Here is a 13,788-nt window from a genome sequence, read left to right as displayed (position 1 = left end):
CATAACTGGGAATCCTGGAATCAGACCTACCATTATTTTTAAAGAGCAACTTGCAAAAATGCAGTGTTTGGGGTTTGATGTAAGTACTGTGCCTATTTTCCAGGAATAGAACAGGAATCTAAGCATCCAAAGTGGCGAAAGGTCAGTGAAGATTCTAGCACAAAAATTCAGGGTCTATGCCTGAATTCAGCTCTCTGCATGTTCAGGTGTTGGAAAACTCACAAATGATGGCAGTTTGTACAATGCATGCTTCGATTTGTAGTCTCGTGCATATAAGTGGGCAGCTATTGGATATGTTTTAATTCTTTTTATTCACTTTAATGTGAAACAAGACATTGGTATTTGCGACAAAAGGAACAGGCTCTGTATGAGCTGGTGTAATACGCATGAGGGAGGAGAGAAACTGGAGTGAGAGGGCTACAGGTGCTGGGAGCAATTACAGGTGCATGGGGTTGACATTTGGGATGGAGCAAATAAGGGTGAATGAGAACAAAGTGGGAAGAGCACACCGAAGTTCACATGTGGTTTTGGACATATGAATGTACGTTCTACACTGTTGAATAGTACTAAACTGTAAAAAGGAAGTTCTGCTACAATTGTGTCGGGCTTTGATGAGGCCATACCTGGAGTACTGTTGTCTCTAAATCTGAAATAGGATCTTTGTCTTGAAGGCGATGCAGCAAAGCCTGGGATAAAAGAGTTTTCCTAAATTGAGAGGTTGGGTACATTGAGCATATACTGTCTGAAATTTATAAGAATAAGAGGCTATCTCATTGAAATCTACAAGATTCTGAAGAGGTTTGACAGGGTAGATACTGAGAGATCATTCTCCCTGACCAGGGAATCTAGAACACGGAAGGAATAATCTCAGGATAAAGGGTCGATTATTTAGGACTGAGATGAAGAGAAACCTCTTGTTGTGAATCATTGGAATTCTCTACCCCAGAGGAATGTAGGTGCTCCATCCTTGAGTATATTCAAAGCTGGGATAGATTTTTGATCTCTTCTGGATTCAAGGTGAAAGGAGAGCAGGCAGGAAAATGGAGTTGAGGCAGAACATCAGATACGATTGTATGGAATGACAGAGCAGGCATGAGGGGCCATATAGCCTACTCCTGTTCCTATTTCTTATGCTCTTAAATTAAGGATCATGTTATCCTGTATAATGTAGCTTATACTTGCTGTTAATTTGAAACTGTGCCATTTTAGTTTAATTGTCATTGAGTGAACAGCAGGGGAGGTCATAGTTTAATTGTTATTCAAGCTGCAGGTCATAACCTTAGCTTATTTTTTAAGCTTTGATTTGTAAGGTCACTGAGACATTGGAGGCCTTTGCCAAATAGTACATTTGTTAATTGTTTTTAACATGATGTAGGAATTTGAGTGAGAGGCACAGGAAATGAGGGCCAATGTACTTCTCTTAAGGTATAAAATCTTTGGGGATTAATTGCAATGTGTTGCTCTTTTCAAGTCTTTCTATGGATCTAGTTTATCCCATATGCTCCCCGGCTTCGGTTATCATCTTTGAGCTATGCCAGATGGATACCATGGGTGACCACTGCTTTTATTTTGCCTCCTAATGTTTGGAGGAACACCAGACGACTTCTTGACATGCCCTCCTTTATCGCAGTTTTAGTTCAGGGTTTAGCATGTGATGAATCTCTGGAGTAAACCTGTGTCCTGAGCTTTGCTGCCTTACCACCATGTCCTCCATGCATGAGAGCATCATCCTGTGTGTGAAAGATGCTTAGGTGAAAATTAATTAACTTAGGTACCGAAAATGGTTACCACGAGAGCATAATGTGGCACCATACTTGTCTATAATAATTTATGTAGCTATTAACATAACACACAAACTTATATATACATCTCTCTCTATTAACATATACAAATAAACATAGCAATCAGCATTTAAAAGTTTTTGAACCTTTTATACAGTAATTATTAAATGTTACATTGGCTATAAAACTAAAGGCACTCCCGACAAAACTCATTACATGCCAAAACAAGCCTAGCATCTCTTTCACTGAGGGTGTAGATTTTCTTGTTACAAACCAGACTTATCTATAAAGCTATGAGATAGAGCCAAACAATTTATACACTGATAATGATGTGCCCATTGTAAATGATTTTGTCTATATCTAATATTTTCCTTTGCTGTTTCCTAAAACAAAGACTATTATCTAAAATCCAGGTTGTCACTAATATTTGTCAGTTACGTATGAAATCCCCTGTGATGGGTCACATGGGGCCATGTACCACAGCTAGGATTAAATCTGTGATTGGATCCACTTCTACAACTTAAATTACTGTTCTCTTATCTCAAGGTAACAGAGCGACTGTAGGCCTTGTCCCACTTTCTCCCAGATTGAATAAATGTCAGCAAAATTAATTTCATTGCCACTTAAATTAGCTCCTCAGTGTGATCTCCTGCTTCCTATCACTTTATTTCCTTAAGAATTAAATTTCCTTTTTATGTATTTTATTTCAGAAGGGAAATTCCCAGAATTGCACATGCTATCAATAACCATTCCTCATTTCATGGAATTTACAAAGTCGAGAGCATGTTGCAGAATGCAGTAATCTTTCACTTTAATAGTCCTTCACAGAGATAGCTAAAACTAATCTGATGTCTTGTTGCTTTTATTTTCTACATGCAGCCTCTGACTAGGAAAAAAAGTACTTTCATTAAACAGTAAGCACATATCTGATTAGCTTTGCTATCAAAAGATCCTCACTTGTACTTAATCTTCAACCTAATTTGAACAATCTCATATTATGCTTAATCATAGTCTTACAATATCAGGCTCCCTAAGAGGGTCTCAAGTTGTTTTTTTTGCTGATTCATTCCTGAAAAAGAACAATTACCCAAACTTGCAAATGTGCAACTCAGCATCTCAGCGGCATGCTTTGAGTAAAGATTTGAGAGAGGGTGCTTTATTGGACATTAAATCACAAGAATTGTGATCACTGTACAGACAGTAGCAGATTACCTACAATTAAACATGCAGAACCAGGCATATGCATTGCCTAATTTAAAGTATATTAAAATAACAAATTGTGTTAGGAAAAATGAAAGCACCAATCTGGTTGAGTTTTACTTTCCCATTTTTGTAGATGAGGACAGAGTCCTTTATCTCATCATTAGACGAAGCCTTTCCACTTTGCAGTATTTACTACTTTATAGTTGCTATGTTTCACAGAGAAGAAATGTACACAAAGCTATTGTGGAAGGACTTAAGGGAGGTGGCATAGTATTTAAGGAGGCATAAAGAGGGGATGCAAACAACAAATTATAGACAGTAGAGCTGAGATGGCTGAAGGTTCTGCCATAGATGATGGAGTGAGAGATTGTGAGATACACAAAAGGCCACAATCAGAAGATCAAAAAACATGGGCTGTAATGTAGTTTAGAGGAAATTGCAGAGGTAGGGTGGTGCGAGATACTGGAAGAATTTGTAAATGAGGACAAGGATGTTGAATTTATTGTATTTGGGGATGAGAAAACAGTGAAATAGTTGAAAATGAAATGATAGATGACTGGGACAGGATGTTGTTTGTGCAGCTTTTGGGTAAATTGATTTTAGTTTTAAAATTGCGGCTCAGGAACAAAGCGCTGGAGACATTCAGTCTGAAGGTAACAAAATATCAAAAAACATATAAGTGTAGGTGATAAACACGTGACATAAGTTGCGTAGCTGGAATTGGTGATGTTTAAGATCGCATCTAAGCTCATAGCCAAAGAACAATTGGGCTAATCTTAACCAAGCTCACTTAGAAAACCCAGGCAATTTGGTGGAACACTGGTGTTACACCATTCTCAATAATATACTCCATTGGCTCCATTGTATTCCTGTCAGCAATTTTAAGTTAAAATTGCTCCCATTGAGTTTGTGCTCTGACTGGTTCTGAGTGAGCTGCAAGGAAAAAAGATGGAGTTAAGAAAACAGTGCAAAGGGAAAGGGGAAAGTCCAGTTATTTAACTTGGGAAATGGAAGAAGCCAGGCACACAGCTTTTGGGGAGAAGGAATTCTGAAGAGGTTGGTGGGAAGGGCATTAGATGGATGTGCTCTCTTGGGCATTGTGCAGAAATTGGGAGAGGAAAGGAGCCAGATGTACATGAATGCTGGAGGAACAAGAGCAGGAGCACAAGCTGGTGCCAATTGGTGGAACCTAAGAGAAAAAATGTCTTGCATGAACCTGAGGAGAACATAGGGCCAATTTTTCTTTCGACATTGATCAAGGCTGAGCAACTTGTGAACTAATTTGAACCGATTTAAAATGTGCTGATCTCACTATGGAATATCTGAATTTGATGTATATAACTAATGCCCTATGCTACGTAGCTGAGATTTTTTTTTTGTTCTTCTGAACAATTTGCTTCTTACAAAAGATGTTTTAGGACATGGAATACTGATAATTTATTTGCAAAACACTGCACAATCTTTCACTGGCACTTGTTGCCACCAGTCATCACAATGCTGAAAGTGAATGAACACCTCTGAAGTAAAAGGTGTTCTTTACTTGCCTCAAGCTATGTGAAAGTGACACCAGAATGTCCTCCATGACACCTCTTCCAGGTGTTCAGTACCTCATATCTCTGATCTCCCATTTACCACTGGAGGATTATTAACATAAGGAAGACTCATTATTGTGAATACTGCATTGAGAGTGTGTTTTTCTGAAGTAACCTTCTCCAACAATCTGCAGAAGAGAAAAAGTACAGAAGAACATCAACAATCATAGAATCTACAGTGCAGAAGGAGGCCACTTGGCTCATCAAGCCTGCACCAACAACAATCCTACCCAGGCCCCATCCCCAAACCCCATTTATATTTACTCTCCAAATACCCCTGACTCTAGGGTCAATTTAGCATGGTCAATCAACCTAACCCGCACATCTTTGAACTGAGAGGAAACCGAAATCCACGCAGACACCGGGAGAATGTACAAACTCCACACAGTCACAACAGTATGATCCCTCTTAAGAGAACTCAATGTGCGGGTGGGGAACAGATAAATTCCAGTGTGCCATCCATGCTCAGGTCAAAAAACAACAATGTCACAAGCAGACAAGCTGATGTGTAGAATTTCACTTCATATTTCTTTGGCAATCAGGGCAGCAATCACCAGAATGGAGACCAGTAGATTCATATTTACTGGTGCCGTCAACTGCAAGGGACCCTTATACCAGTAGCCTGTCACAGTTCATTGATGTAAAAACATCTTTACTGCATTCATAATTGTCCTTATAGTTGGTTGTGGAGAAGAATAAACATATTCATCTCTGGGCCTTAGAAGCGTTCCAGGTCAGGTATGATCTAACACTTCATTGCTAATTTGTAATTAAAACCATTTCATATTGGTAAATTGGCAAGGAAAGTACACGTTGTTTCCTAACAGCTGCCATTCGGTGTAGTTAGAATCCTTAAGTAGCTCCTGTTGCTTTGTTTCAAATTTATAAAAACCGTGTGTCTTATCCCCTGGAGTTGGTCTATAATACTTTTTATATTTGCCCGAAATTTCATCCTTAATGTTTCTTGACTGAAAACACATGGTAAACAGATTCTGTTATTCAGCTGACACCATTTTTATTTCAAATTTGGCATCTTCCAACTGACATGAATGACAACTGTGGCAGCAATCACCTCCTCAAATCTCTCCTCGATGTCTCTCCTGGCTTCTGGCATCCTTTCTTTTTAAATTTCTATCAGATGAACATACTTTCCTTGGCATGCATTGTTGAATCTTTTCATGTTAGTTTATCGCTCCAGCAGGAGCCTTTGCCCTGCAATGCTATTTATTTTGTTTGCAACAGTTTCTCTTTTTCAAATTTATGTAAAACCAGGCACAGATCTGTTAGATTTTTTGTTGTTGCATTTTTTATTGCTTTGTTAGACGTACGCGAGACTCCAAGCTTTCTCGGAAAGGGGGGCCCAAGTGATGCCGATGAGGGCAGAGTTGAGAGTCAGAAAATGGACAACTCTGAAAATTGTGCTGCCACACCACCAGCTTTTCAACCAACATAATGAATTTGGGCTGCAGTGAATGATTTAGTTCCTGCAGAAGGAACCTTTAGAGATTTATTTTATGATAAGTTTAAACTAAAGACAATTATCCCAGCAAAGGAGAAATTTGAAGATGACTCCACCATTTTACATGTTCCATTATTGGTGGTTTTTCCACATTCGCAGCTGAGTAATTAATACAAAATTATATGAACAATAGAAATTAGGGGTGTAAGACATAAGTGGTGGAATTTTCCAAAAATTGCAGAGAGTGCTGGAACAGATGAGAAAAGCTTTGTGAAGCTTGTTGGTTTCACAGCTGCCTTTTTTAGCCTGATCAAACAGCACTGTGTAATTTTAAAATGTTGGCCAGGATTGTAGGGGGGTGGGGGTAAGCCACCAGCAAACCTGGGATTCAGAGATCAAAGGGCGCCCTTTACGATCTCACAGTAAAATAAAGCCCCTCCCCGTGGACATTGGGGTTGCCTCCCCTGCCCCCACCCACCTGTCCCCCCCCACCCCACCCACAAAATTAGGACCGCCCTTGGACATTGGGAACACCCCACATTTGCACCACATTTAGAGGGGCAAACCCCCATCAACACTGGAAAACTGGGGTGCCCATCCCACACATAAGGAAATCCCCAATAGGGTCAGGTTGCCCTGCTAAGGACAGTGCCAGGACACTTCTGCCATGTCCTGCACCACCTGAGTGCTGTACTTACCTCTGCACTCCCAGCATGGTCATCAGAATTGTTAATTTTGAAAATCAGTAGTGATTCCTGCTGGTGTGATGTCACACCAGTGGAAGTGGAGTATTTGATGCTCTTGCAAGCAATGGTGTTAAGCCTTTAATGATATTTAAGTGGAGTCAATTCTATAGAAATCAGTTTATGCCTGGCTGTGAGTCTGATTACGTTGGCAATGAGGGGACAGGGTAGAGGGAAGATCTTAAACAGAGATCTTGCTGCCACAAATTCCATTCTGACCCTCCTGAGAGAGTTAGCGACCATAGTGGGATTTGCGCCCATGGCAAAGGGAGAATCGCTCCCGAGATTGGCTCCCTGAAAGTACCAATCTAACTGGGTATATTCCTGGAGGATTCACCATATGATTGCTTGCTCCCAATTGCCCTGCTCGGTCATACAGCCATTTTATCAATCCCCAATAGCCTAATATCCAGATACTGTTGAGATAATATAATGAATGTTCTCACCTGTGGTCTTTAACTCTCATTACACATCTTGGGTGCAACAGTGCACTGTATTGATGTGCCTATAATGATGTTGTGCTGGTTAGTTAGCTTTGGAACTGACAGGTACAGAGGAGATCTCAATTTGTTAATTGCACTAATGCTCGGGGCTAATGGCCTTCATTAAGAAGGAGAAATATTGGTAAGTAGATATTATGCAAAATAATGTTGCATCCCTGAAATTTAGAAGCTTTAATGGTGATTTGGTTAAAGTTTTCAAGATATTGAAGGGAATCAATAAAGTATTTAGAGAGAAACTATTTCCACCAACTGAGGATAAGGGGGCCAGAGGAGTAGCTTAAAAATGAGAACCAGTCCTTCCAAGTGTGAAATTAGGAAACATTTGTACATATAAAAAGTGATAGAAGCCTGGAAGTCTCAATGACAACTGATGGGAAATATCAGTGTTGGTTTGAAAACTGACATGAGGTTGTTCTGTTAACCAAAAATGTTCAGGATTTTGGGGCACGGGACCAATATGAAGTTGGGTTGCAGATTTGTCACGATCTTATTGAATTGCAGAACGGTCTTGAGGGACTAAGTGGCCTCCTCCTGTTCCTGTGGTGGCTCAGATCATTTGTAAAAAGAAGCAGAAGGTAAATCTTGATAACTATTCCATTGTTTCAGCATAGAACACAAGAACATCAAAGGTAGAAGTAGAAGTAGAGCATTTGGCTTCTTGAGCCAGCTCCGCCATTGATTATAGTTCATCCACTGCTTGAACTCTACTTTCCCATCTACTCTCCATTTACCTTGATTTGCTGAGAGACCAAAAATCTGTCTATCTCAGCCTTAAATATCTTCAGTGATGAAGCATCCACAACATTCTGGATTACAGAAATCCCAAGGTCCACAACCCTTTGAGTGAAGAAATTTCTCCTCATCTCAGTCCTAAATAATTGTCCTCTTTTCTTGACTGTGTGCCCCTATAGACTTTTAAGTGTGACTTAATGCAAATCCCTAATGCTATATGCGTGTGTATTGAGGACTTCAGTTGCACAGTCCTAACAGATCTCCATTCAAACGCTGTATTATGGTGTGGACAGCTTATTGCATGGAACCATAATGCAATTCGTGGACTAATTACATTTGCCTGAGACTGAGGTGGAGTTGGTAAAAGTTTTCTAGATTGGGGAATGTTAAAAGCAGTTGAGACAGAACTTCCTTGTCCAGTGGTTTCTGATGTTCTTAAACCGACAGTCTGATATTGCTCATCATTACTTGGTGCAAGTACCAGATGTAGCACAAAATAATGTTCTTCTAGTGCAATTATTCATCTGGTAACCTCTGAACTGCTGTTTCCCCAGTGTAATCGTTTCAGATGGTAACCAAATCAATTTGCAATGTTCCAAACATATTTTTGGTCCAAGAAGTATTTGGTTCATCACATGAATCTTGTAGTCTACATTTCTTTTGAAAACAAATACTTTCCAGTGATTTGCCAACAGAAAATAGATAATGTGCATTTTAACGACTAGTTTTAAATCAGAATGCACAAATCTTTCTTTTACTACCTTTCTTAAAGCCTTGGGACTCTGTAAAGGGTTGATAGTGAACATTGCAGAATCCTTCCCATGGATATTAAATATGTAATATATTGTTTCCTTTGCTATGTATGCACCATTACTAAGCCAGAAAAATAAAAACATGTGCATCAGAAAATAATTCATGCTGAACTTGAATCCAACACTAACAGTTGCCCTATATAAGGAAGAAAGAAAGACTTGCATTTATATTGTGCCTTTCATAACCCCAGGACATTCCAATGTGCTTTGTAGCCAATTGAAATACTCTTGAAGTGTAGTCCCTGACCCAAATTTTCAGCATGATGGAGAGTCTCATGGTGAAAATGACAGATTAGGCCAAAATTCTTAAAACATGGCACTTCCAATTTTTGCAGAGCAGCAATGCATGCATGTTTTCTGAAAACAGTTGGCCATTATAAATCCTTAGCTGCCTCCAGCAAAGTGGGATTTTGGTAGACCAGGAGTGTGAAAACTTAAGTGTTCAGATTAGACTGGGTCAGAGTGGATCTGAACTTTGTGGATTTATTTGAATAGTCGGGGTACTACATTGGAGAGGTAACGTACTCCTTTGAATCTGATCCCGGGGCATCTTTGGGGAGATTAGGTGCCCTTTGGAGTTGGTTAGGTGCCCTTTGAATTGCTAATGGTAGACATAAACATGTGTAAAAAGTGTACAAATTCATTACTTTCAAGTTCATCGGAACTGTCAGTAGACTTGCTAAAATCAACGATCAAAACCGAAGCACTTGTCAAAGGGACCTGTCAGGAGCAAAGGAAACTGTCAATGTATTTAAAAGACCTGACCTTTAAATCTTTGAAAGAAATGGAGTGTTAAAAAATTGCTTGCCGTTGTCTTTGATAAACCTGAGAGCTTCCATTACTGGACTAGTGCTAATGATTGATTTCACAATCATCCAAGATCACAGTAGGTGCCTGCTATTTCGCAATGTGATTAATAACCGCAAATGGTTAAAGACTTTTTGATATGGGACTATGAATTCGAGTGCTTGTTATTGTAAGGGATTGTGCACTTGAATGAAATATTTGTTGTTATAAGACTTTATTTAGTTAAATTTATTTAGTGAATGTAGTAGGTTCATTTTATGATTGTGTTTTCTCTCCAGTATATTGCATTGGATTGGTATTAGTGTTGTACAATGTATTGCGCTTCAATTTTTCTCTTGTTTAAGAGCCAGAAAATTTCAATACATTACTGATGTTGACAAAAGCCAGAACCAAGATTTTCAGTAGTATTATTAACTGATCTTGAAATATATCTTTTTAAACTTACGTATTTTTTATTTTTGTTGAGTGATATTTGGTAGGGAATCTCATAACACTTTTGGTTTTACACTTAGAAAAAATATGCTAATTGTGACTTCATTGTGAACTAACTACCAAGACAGTCCTTATTCTGCACAGCAGGGTACCCACCTCTCGGTTTGTCTGCCAAGAACATTGGGGTGAATTTTATGTTTTTCAATGGGGTGCGGAAACCTAACTCGGAAGTGTGCAGTTTATCGATTCCCACCAACTCGCTTTGTAAATGCCGAATAAAGTGTGGCGCAGTCAATTAGTGGGCACCTGCTGGGAAGCTACCCAATTATAGCTGCATCCCAAACACAGTTAGTACCATGGCCAGCTTTTAAATGCCACACCATAGAAAGCACTTGTGACTTGAGTTAATATAATAAATAATATAGAGTTATTTTTGTTGCAGCTACATTCACATTGTCATTTGAATAGCACCTTGAAGTATGTTTATATGAGTAAAGGCTCAAAGAATTGGATCTGCAGCCCAATACGTCATGTGGCAGTAGGGTAATACCCCATTGTTTGCCAAATCTGCACTGCGTTCTCTCCATGCATTAGAAACTACCATGACAAATGTCATTAGAATGGAGAATGTGCTTTTCATCTAATCTCATTCTGAAACGATAATTAATTTTTAAGTAATTAGTACTCAGTAAAGAATTGAAGGTATCAGCCAGAATTCTCCAACCTTGCCCATGGTTGGGATTCTCCAGTCCTGCTGCAGTGAATGACATTTTGGCTGAATACCAAATTCTCAGTGACAATGGAGATACAAGATCAGAGAATTCCGGTCACCTGAATCTTGAAGATTTTAGCACATTCGTAACCACTGTGCCTGTAGCTGGCACTCGTGAAAGAGACCCCCACCATTTTATGTGAAGATGGTTGTAAACATTGTGAATAATATCTTTTTCATGGTGATCAGTGCCACTTTAACATACTTTATCAGCAAGACGCAAGCAAAGCAAATTTCTCAAAGTTCCCCATTTTTATTGCATTTAAGCATTCCATGCTTATCCTAGGACTGCTTATTCTGGATCCCATGATGTGGAACCCCCTCCCAGCCTTTCCATCCCCCATCACCGTCCCTGGTTTACTTTCCATTAACCCAACTCCCATCAGGCCCCACATCCAACCACCACCATGGTCTTTCCCCCATTGACTCATTCTAACAAAGACACCTACCTAACATATCCAGACCTTAACTTTGCCTCTTTCCTATTTGAATGCACCAGAGTGGATGCCAGTTGTTCAAGATTAACTGAAAACAATTAATACATATTGAAGCAACAACCCATTTCATTCTTGCAGATACTTTCAGAAACTATGAATTGAGTTACAGGCTCTAGGCCTTTAAAACAAATTGAAAATGGCCAGAACACATGCTACATTATAGATATTCAATGCGCAATTATTAGTCCATATTTATTTTATTCTTAGTTTATCTGATGGAATGAGATTTAGCTCTTACCATAATATTGGTCAAAGTGGGTGGGAGCAGAGTGGCTGGGGGGAAAGTGGGGGGCTAGTGGCAGCAGGAGAGTATCACAACCCTTGAAGTAATTATAGACTACTTTTAGACAATGACATTGCTATGGTCATTCAAAGTCCAGAGGCCACTGACTGTAATGAAAAATATGTCACTATTAGTGCTGTGGATGCATAATAGTATGTCAAAGTCACTATATTCAGTAATTAATAGGTTTAAAGTGTGCAACCATTACAGATTTTTGTGAATAAATTGTAACTCAACATTGATTTTTTTTATTGATTAACCACCATTTCTTAGACATCTTATGATGCAAATGACACAATCTCACTAGCTGTGTATGTTACAATAGATTTCACAATGTGGCAGGATTTCATCTGACCTGCACTCATAACATGGTGTTTCTGCATTTATGTCCTGCCACACTAGGTTCTAAAAAATATATATTTGCATCCATGTATGTGACTATTTGAATAATTTATTACCAAAAACAAAACTGATTTCATTGCATGTTAATTTACTTGGCAAAATATGCCCAATTTTTTGGAATAAGGTTATAAGAGTATTTGCTTTAATACATCTTGTTTCAAAAGGGAAACATTGCATGGAGCTTCATTCAAATGTACTTGTTATCTGTATCTTTCATGAAAATGTTGTCAAAATCTAAAGGAACATGGAATTACTGTTGTATTACTTGCAACAGCTGATTGTTGGTACAAATAATATTGATGAATAGTTTTGATACAATCGTAGAATCTGCCTTGACAAACAGACCTAAACATGAAAACATTCGATTCCAAAATGGCAATGTACACACTTCTACAACACCCATGAATTGAACTAACAAAAACGATAACATACTGATTTGTTTTTAGCACAGAGGACATGATTTACAGAATATAATCTTCACACTTAAACATTGCAAGGACAATTAATTTTAGACTGGGAACAGTAACTCAGTAACATCAAATAATAAATATGTTTTGCCTCATTGCTACTGTTTATCTAAAAGAGCAAATCAATGCTTAAAAAATAAGCAAACTATCCAAGACTTTTTTGTGAAACTGAGCATATGTTACTGATTAATATCATTGTGCTTCTAAAATCATTTTATATTGAGAGCACCCATTTAACATTGTAGATTAATTGGTTACCTCAGCTTTAAAAATCCTTAAATTGTTCAGCTCCCAGTAACAAGCAATTTGTGTTGCTGTTTATTGTATATTATAAGAAAGAGTACTGTTTCAGTTTTTTTTGTATCTATTGCTCCTTTAATTAGTTGGTCTTTGGCAATGAATAACACTGCACTGTAAATGGACAGGCCCCCGTGTCCTAATTTTATGCAGTGGAACTGCCAAGATTTGCTTCCAAGCATCGCTACAATGAAAAATGGCATGCATTTTCTTGATAGTCCATGTGGTTGTAGAGTATAAATGGCTAATGAATTACAGATGAACATTGACGCAAATTAATCTTTTTGATGTCCCTAGGTTATATGGCAGGCATTTAAAAGTTTAATCAATACACTAAAGTTGAAAACATGCAGGCACTGCAGTTGTTTGGATGTAATAAACATTAGAGGAAAACTGGAGACTTGTACTCAGTACATGTATCATAATGACAGGTATTTATGTTTAATGGACTAAATATTTTTTACTGGAAGAGAACAAATGTCAGTTTAACTTTGAAGGTTCTGGATTTAAGTTAGCAATACAGTCTCGGGGAGATGGCTGCCATATCAAATAGTCAGTAAGGAAGCAAAAATCTAAACAATATAATGACTAATTGGTTCTGCCTTTAGTTAGTTAACTTAATGAAGCAAAATTGTCTGAATTTTTGTTTTTGTATGTGAATATTTTCTCCTTTCTCCACAATACACAGCCTAAACTGATTATTTAATTTTGGTAACCTAGCTTTAACCTTCTCCGCACTTTGTTGTAAGGCATTTGTTAAATTTACCGTACCTTTTTCAAACAACTGCAGGGTGAATAGTAACTATGAAGTCTAATGTTGATGCAGACCGATAAACAGTATGGATGAGATATATCCAGGCTAAAATAGCACCACACTACACTCCCTATCTCTGCCTAACCCCATAATTCAGTGTTACGTGTGGTTATGGATGTCTGTGCTCTGTGAGTCTATCTTTTTCCTACAGGTATTATTTCAGCCCTTTCAGATAATAAGGAATGTTTAATT

General features: G+C 38.3%; 1 protein-coding gene across 6 annotated transcripts in view; it reads left to right on the top strand.

Moving 5' to 3' along the window:
* The window catches only part of lrmda (leucine rich melanocyte differentiation associated), a 1,032,656-nt gene that overhangs the window by 917,181 nt on the left and 101,687 nt on the right, over nt 1-13,788 (top strand). For 5 of the 6 annotated variants that reach the window (XR_013889723.1, XR_013889722.1, XR_013889720.1 and 2 more), the window contains exon 1: nt 13,082-13,213. The exons of the other annotated variant lie outside the window; for it this stretch is intronic. The gene's annotated coding sequence lies outside the window, so the exon portion shown is untranslated. Of the gene's footprint in view, nt 1-13,081; nt 13,214-13,788 lie in introns of those variants that run through there. 6 annotated transcript variants of the gene reach the window in all.

The sequence above is a fragment of the Carcharhinus amblyrhynchos genome, chromosome 31 (assembly GCF_965287045.1).
Source record: "Carcharhinus amblyrhynchos chromosome 31, sCarAmb.v2.hapA, whole genome shotgun sequence".
NCBI lineage: Eukaryota > Metazoa > Chordata > Chondrichthyes > Carcharhiniformes > Carcharhinidae > Carcharhinus > Carcharhinus amblyrhynchos.
The sequence above is the reverse complement of the archived record's forward strand: the minus strand, read 5'-3'. Positions and strand labels throughout refer to the sequence as shown.